General features: G+C 43.7%; 1 pseudogene; it reads right to left on the bottom strand.

Moving 5' to 3' along the window:
• Positions 1-1,193: 1,193 nt before the first annotated feature.
• On the bottom strand, positions 1,194-3,293 carry LOC147444065 (nuclear envelope-associated protein 2-like; annotated as a pseudogene).
• Between the last annotated feature and the right edge of the window lie 4,559 nt (positions 3,294-7,852).

Raw genomic sequence — 7,852 nt, forward strand, 5'->3', positions numbered from 1 at the left:
TTGGGTCTCTAGCCTACGTGGCCCTCCCTCTCCCTTTACAATGACTTTGGCAGACCAGAGGACTGTCTACCCTATGGGAATAGTAGAAAAGGTCCCTCTGCAGGTTCAAGACTTTACTTTTAACTTGGATTTTGTTGTGGTTCGTCTTCCCCAAGTTGAGGGCAGATTTCCCTTGTTCATCGATAGACCATGGCTGCGACACACTAAAGCACTTCATGATTGGGAAAATGATGCCATGTGGATATATACTCCTGGCTCCCCGATGCAACCCATTCGCCTAGGAGGCATGGATCCCGTCGTACAATATAGTTCTTTGTCCCTAGAAACCAGCCTTGAATTGGAACAACCTACTCCACTTGATGGGTCAGATGAGAATCTGTTGGAGTGGTTGGATGCTACCAAATCTATTCCTTGTTATGGAGTCTCTATGCACTCTTTGCCTGGAGGTACACCCTCTTCCAATGTTTCCAAGTAACTAAACCTAATAGGCCACCTAAGCCAGCACAAAGGTTGAAGGTCATAGAAGCTACTCCCCGTGCGCCCTTGATGGTAGACTTTGGATTTGGTGAGCCTATGAAGAATCATAGAAGCGGAAAGAAATCTCCTCTACAGGAGTTCACCCCCCTTCAACATCAGCCCCATCAATGTCTGCTGAACAAAGCTCTCCTCTGTGTCTAGCGAACTCCCTTCACAAAGCTTCCTCAAGACGTGATACAACAAAAACAATGTTGATTTCAAGCTTGATGAATTCCTTGATCATGATATCTCTTTGCTTGAGTGCCATCTCCCCTCACTAACCCCTCCCTACCTCCTCGCCCTTACCCACCCCCTCTCTCTCCCTCGCCCCTACTCACCATTTTTTCCCCTCGCCTCTTAACTCACCCTCGCCCCCTACCCACCTCTCGCTCCCTACCCTCGCCCCCTAACTCACCCTCGCCCCCTGCCCTCGCCCCTACTCACCCACCTTCCCCACTCTCGCCTCTATCTAGCCCCCCCTCGCCCCCTACCCAGGCCTCACCTCCTACCCAGGCCTCCACCCTATACATCCCTTTCCCCTCGCCCCTACCCACCCATCCTCCCCCTCTCGCCCCTATTTACCCCCCCTTGCCCTTGCCCTTGCCCACCCCTTTCCTCCCTCGCCCCTACCCACCCACCCTCCCCCTTTAGCCTCTATCTAGCCCGCCCCTCGCCCCCTACCCACCCCTCGCCCCATTTTTATGCTTGGTAACAGATGGTTGGGATGCTAGCCAAGCTCGAAGATCCTTCGTCTCTTTTTCCTTTCTTTCGACAATCCTTCAACTTCCGTGATTGGTTTCGTGCTTGTTGCAACCAAAATTCAAGCTTCAGAACTCTCTTCTTCAAATCCCGATCTGCACCTGCACTTCAAGCTCCCTTGCCTTCATCTTGAGTTGAGTAAAAGTAGTAGCAGCTCTTCTCTCTGCCGCACAATCTCCTCATCTTTCACACTCAAATGATTCACAATATACTCAACATTTTTCATGGTAATGTCTTGCAAGGAACTTTGAAGGTCAGAATCTTTTTGGTTGATCGTCTTTGCAACTGCTAATTTCATCTCCGCCTCCATCTTTGCTACTTCATCTTTCAACTATTTTTGGAAGCCCTCTCTTTTATGAAGTTTTTGCTATAAGGCATTGGTCTCAACTGTCTCACGGATTGATCCTAGTCTTGCCCTTCCGTTTACCAATTCTCGTAAATACTGCATCACAGACTGCTCTACAACAACGGCAGTTGAAGTCGTTTGGCCATTCCTTTCCTCCAAGATTTTCTGTAAAACCTCCAATTCTCTTTCCATGGCAATTGCTTTTGCCTCAACTGCCTGTCTTCTGGAAGTTTCTTGCTCTAAATTGACCTCCTGTATAGCCATGCAAGCACGGACGTCTCAAAGTTCGGAAGCCCTTGAGCCCACCTCATTTGCAATTCTTCTTATGTTCTGCTTCTTCTCATAGAGGTCTTTTAGAAGGGCATTTTGTTCCATTGAAGAGGGAGCCCTTTCAAGAGTTTTCCCATTGATCTGATAACTCCAACTCCAGAGCCTGATACTTCGGGTGCATAGTGGCCACAACTCTATCTCTTGGATGATAGAATGAGGAGCTCACCATTGTACAGATGTAGTACCTAGTGGTTTTCTTTCACAATTTTCAGCATTCCTCTCACCAAGACGGTGAGCGGTCTTGTGGCGGGCAACTTGTGTAGCAGGCTACAATGTCACTTTCACAGGACACACAGTTAGTACAGTTGGTCTGGTCTGGTTCACATTGGACGGACTCTTGGGCTGTACAGTGACACGTGGCTGGGATATGGACGATGGTCTAGTGGATATCGTGGCGAGGTCACCACAACCACTCAGTTTGGAGATAGAGTTAGATGGCTGACATTTATGAGCCGTTGGTGGCTCTTTATGGTTGTATAGATGAGTAGTAGTTGTTGGGTCATCAGGATCATCTTCTTCATATATGGTCCGACATCGTCGTCTAGAGTAGAGAGTCTATACATACAGCACGTCTGCACCATCCCTGCACATCTGAGCCTCAACACGCCCATTGTACCCATGAGTTCTGGGCTGGAGCAGAGTGTGCTGCCACGCCATAGTCTGTACTAGTTCCTTTGAGATAGCCGAGTCCATGTCTTCTGGTCTGCTGCTGTGTCTCCATGTTGATTCGCTGTTATCTGTTGTTTCTGGTGTTTTCATTTTGTTTAAGTGAGATTTCACGCACATTGCATTGAGGAGCACCCATTGTAGAGAGCACGACACACTATCCATGCTACAAAAACGATACATCCCACAAGTACACATTTACAACAAGTTCTTCTTTTGATCTTTCTCCGTCTTCATCGATCATGCTGACTACCTACAAGGCTATCATTCTCCTGCTCTTGGTTGGGTTTTGTTTTTCACATTCACTTTGACTATCATTCTCGTGCTCTTAAACACTACAAAACGGCTCACTTTACATGACGTGGAACTATTACAATGGAGGGCTTTAAAGAATCACCATGATTTTTGTCGTTTAATAGATTACAACATAGGCGACACCTTTGTTTTCAACAACAGCTTTATATTCATCATTGCCAACATATCCATTGTATCTTTCCTTACAATCATCATGCTCTTTGTGAGTCCTTTGATCACCATCCTTGCGTCTAATATCTTCTATATCCATCCTCTTTATCATGGTCTCTCCGTCTTTCATACCTTCTCTCATGTAAATCATGTCTACCACAATCTCCATCATTGTGTCAATGATTATCATATCTTCTATGACTTCTGCCATTGTGTCGACTATCGCATTCACTTTGGCTATCTTGCTCCTGCTCCTGTTTATTGCAACTCACAAGATTAGAGAAAATGTACAAACCTCACAAGATTAGAGAAAATGAGAGTTAGCTTATTTCAACAGTAATTAAAATTATATATATACATCGATTTCAAAAGATATGATCAATGCATTACGCGCTCATATGTTGTGGGGAGGTGGCATTGTCAGCACCTAATTTTTATAAACCGTAGGAAACGTGCCCTTCCCCCGTATACTAGTGTTGGAGGTTCACTACATGCTTTTCCTCTAGTGTTGGAGGGTCACCTTTTTGACATTTATAATATAGGAAAAAGAATCCATTACCTTAAATTTTTTCAAACTTGATAGATGATATCTCTTGCTCTTGTCATGCTGCATTCATTGTGTCATCATGCTCTTTGTGAGTCCTTCAATCACCGTCCCTTTTGGCCACAATCTCCTCTCTGTCATGGTCTCTTTGTCACAAAGTGATGATGTGGCATGCCGAACTGGAAGACAAATGGCTGAGTGGACAAGACCCTACCAACTTGAACTTATGAGCACTCGCCGTGGGACCTAAACCCAAAAAATCAAAAGCTTGAACTCTAGGCTGATTTTTGTAGATTGCACTGATAGTGATGACGTGGTAGGTTGTACGGACTTCTGCGTTTTACGCTGTAGATTTTAGAAAAGAAGGAGCGTGGAATTTTGAGAGTAGAGCTTTTGGATGCAGGTGCTTTTAGAACCGCTGCTTTTGGGGCTCTCCTTTTGGACATCCCTTGTTGTAAGTTTATAAGTGCCCTTGGGGCCACTCTTTCAAGAGAGCATCTGGATGCAGAATCTTGGAGAAAGTTTGACCCTTGGGAATTGTATTTTGCAAAGAGAAATAATGAAGAAATACCGAAAGGGGCACCAATCTTTGATTTGGGCCAGTGCATCTGGGTGCAAAACTCTGTCGTGCCGTGTCGTCTCTCTCTCTCTCTCTCATCAAGTTCAGTGATTTTGTAGTTTTTGTTCGTGTGTTGCTATTAATTCATCACTTGGAGTGTCCAAGCTTGTAACAAAGGTGTCAGAGCTTACAACGATTCTTCTTCTACGGAGAATCTGATCCTTTCTGCACCACACATGGGTTCTCATGAAGAATCCAAAAGAGACAACACCGATACAATTGTTGTTCGTCGGGGAGATGAAGAAAAGTTGAAACCCAGTGTGGGAGAAACCAACGAGGATTTTGGCAAATAATTGGCAGGGAATCTAGACAGAGCGGAGTACAAACATCAATTGTAGGTTGACACGTGTGTGAAACAATTGATCAAGTACTCCCAGGGTCCAAAATATGTGAATCCCTTGAAGAATTACCCGATTGATGAGATTTATTTTAAGAAGTAAATAAAATTCAAGAGAATTTTCACTTCTACCTAGATAACGGAAGAATATGAAGAAGATGTCATCACAGCTTCGCATGATGTGAGAATGATGTTGCATGACTACTGCCATAGTTTGGGATACCTATTTGCTAGTGTCCTCGTTTCGGAGGGTCACTTTGAGGGACCAAATTGAATGGTTTTGTTATGTTTGCCAAAAGAAATCCAACGGTATTTTCTGCAACAGAAGTTGGACTCTATTCAGGGACTTATGAGACATGCCAAACTAGGTTTTTGAATGCATGCCGTCTCATTGACTTATCCTACGGACAAGCCAGTGTCCATCTCAATAAGGCAAGAATCTTCGAGTGAAGAAAAAGAACCAAGGGAACCAAATGAAAGTTCACCACAGTATTCTAGAGAAGTAAGGGAATTAGATGATAGTGCATTCAAGGTTCCCATGAACTAGGGAAACTCGATGACAGCTCATTAGAGGATTCCAAAGAAGTAAGAAAATCAAATGATAGTACATCCGAGGGTTCCAACAAAGTAGCTGATGGGGAAAGGAGGAAACTTGTCCAAATGCTACCATGGTTGCTTGATATGCACTATGCATGTGATTGACTAGGATTGTAGGGGTCCAATCAAATTTTAGCTTAAGCTACAAGGAGGGGTTGACCTAGAGAAGCTAGGGGTGTGCTTGGGGGGTATACTCTCTCTCACACAAACTCACAAGCTCATTCTCACTTGGGAAAAGTGCAAGAACTCTATCTCCTTCTCCAAGCTTGTTGAGAAGTTGAGAGTCTACACCAACACTCTTGGTTATGGAATGGAAATCCAACCAAGAGCTATGCTTCAATGCTGAAGCTTGACATCTTCATCATCATCATTATTATGCTATTATGCTATGGTATGCAAGAAGACTGTTGATAAGTGAGGAACTGTCTCTTTCTCATATGTTACTTCTTCTTCTCTTCCCTACCCTCATTCCCCGCTAGCTCTCTCCACCTTGAGGTGTTTGAGGCCTTGAGGCTGAGGCCGGGGATGGTTAATGCTTTTAGGAAGTTTATGTTATGCTCATGATGCATGAAGCTTTCCATCTTCATTGCATCACCCAGGTCACAAGGAACACAAAGATTGAATTGTACCAAGTCTCTCTTGATGGGAGAATCTAAAATACAAAAGCCTATTGGAGGGGGAACCGGCTCCACATAAATCCGGTTCTCAACTGTTGTCATGTTCTCTGATTATCTCTCTTGTAAAATTATTGTTCATGCCAAGTTAATTAAGTATAATGGCTATGTTTCTATCGCTAATTAAGTTCACCCTCTGTGTTCTCAAAGTACTCTCACAAAAATGCTAACTCTAATTCTCTTAATTTGGTTATTCTCAAAGTTCATAGACCATTTGGTATCAGAGCTATTGGTTTCTCTTTTTTAACTTAAGAAGAGAGGTCCTTAAGTTGTCCATGAAAGGTTGGACCTCTTCATTGCAATAGGGTAAGTGGGACATGGATCTATTATCTTGGTTGAGAAGGACTTAGTTCGAGGTACATCGTTGGGAACTATAGTCTTAATAATGGAGTCTCTCGGGGCTTGCCTTGGGCGCTTAACCATTATTGAGCTACAAGAAATCTCAAGATGAACCATAATCAATCGAGCAATGTTAAGCCCTCTTCACTAGTCTTTGCAATCAACAGACTCTAAACCACGAGTGTGGCTGCTTGAGAATTAATTTTCAAAGGTAAAAAAGAGTAGCGACTAAGGCTTTTGAGGGTACCTAAGCACAAAGTAATTTATACATAAGTTTAATTAGCATGGCCAAAAATAACCAAGAGAGTAGAATGAACATTGACAACTTTAATTTTGAACATGAGGTGCTTATGATGATTGCCCCATGTTTGTTAATTACCTTGCTACTAGGTTGCAGCAAGCTATGGGGAACCCTGCCTTGCAAGACAAAGTTACTCAACAACTTCGTGCTTATGGGATTTCCCTTCCTCTCCAAGAGGACAGAGAGCTTAGGAGGCCTCCTGGCCTCTTGATGAGACTCCCAAAAGAAGACTCTCTCACATACAAGAGGAGGAATTTAAAGAATGAGAAAGAAGCGAATCCCTAAGTTCCTCTAAAGATATGGCTCCACAAAGACGGCAGTCTAGACGGTCTCCAACTCCTCCCAAGAGGAAACGGTCAACCCATAGTCCTTCTCCTCGTCACTCCGAAAGAGAAGAGAGGAAACAAAGGAAGAAAAAGGTAAAAAAGAGGTCACCCTTTTCTCCTTCTTCTTCACCCTCCTCCTCTTTAGACGAAAGCAACCGCTATTCTCCTAGAGAATACAAGAGGAGAGGACATCGCAAATCTTACCCTGCATAGTGAAGGTCCCAAAAGCTCAAGAGATTCAAAGAGGGAAAAAAGACTATCTCTTTTCTTACCTATGATGGCACCTTTGGTACCACGAACAAAGTATTGGCCTTCATCCAACAATTTGATGTGGCCTTTGGAGATGAGGGCTTCACGGAGTTCTCCAAGCTACACCATGTAGCTATGCACTTTCAATAATTTTCTTGTCAATGATGGGCTAGACTTTGTGGCAATGGCGAAGCCCCAAAGACATGGAAAACTCTACGAGTTTCCATCAGAAGCAATTCCTTGCAAGCGATGCAAAGGACAAAGTGCTTACCGAATGGTGGAGTTGGAAGTTTCTCTTCAACGAGTCTATCCACAAATAGGTGGACAAGTTTTGGGATTTACATCTCAAAGCTACTGTCTTTCAGAAAATAGACTTCATCGAGAAAAATCAACAATTATGTGCGGGATTACTTGAAGAAATGGCCAAGTATGTCAACTCTCAACGGCCTGGTACTATCACCAAAGTAATCCACCACACTGTGGTTGCTTTGCGCATCATTTTCCAACAAGGGGCTAGAAGGAATGCCAAGCCCAGGGAAGGCAAAGACAAAAGTGATTCAAAGGGGAAAAACAATGCCAAAAATTCTTCCCAAGGCAACTTCAACAACAACAACAACAATCGGTCCAAGGAGAAGGAGTTTACAAAAGGTAAAAACAAACTCTCTCCTGAAGAGCTAAAGCTTTTTGTAAGGATCATAAATGCTTCAAGTGTGTGGAGCAAGGACATGGCTACTGTTCTTTCCCCAAAAGAAATGCCCACAATGAGACTCCTAGAGCTCCCATG

The sequence above is a fragment of the Adiantum capillus-veneris genome, chromosome 13 (genome assembly GCF_014529385.1).
Source record: "Adiantum capillus-veneris isolate H3 chromosome 13, ASM1452938v2, whole genome shotgun sequence".
Classification (NCBI taxonomy): domain Eukaryota; kingdom Viridiplantae; phylum Streptophyta; class Polypodiopsida; order Polypodiales; family Pteridaceae; genus Adiantum; species Adiantum capillus-veneris.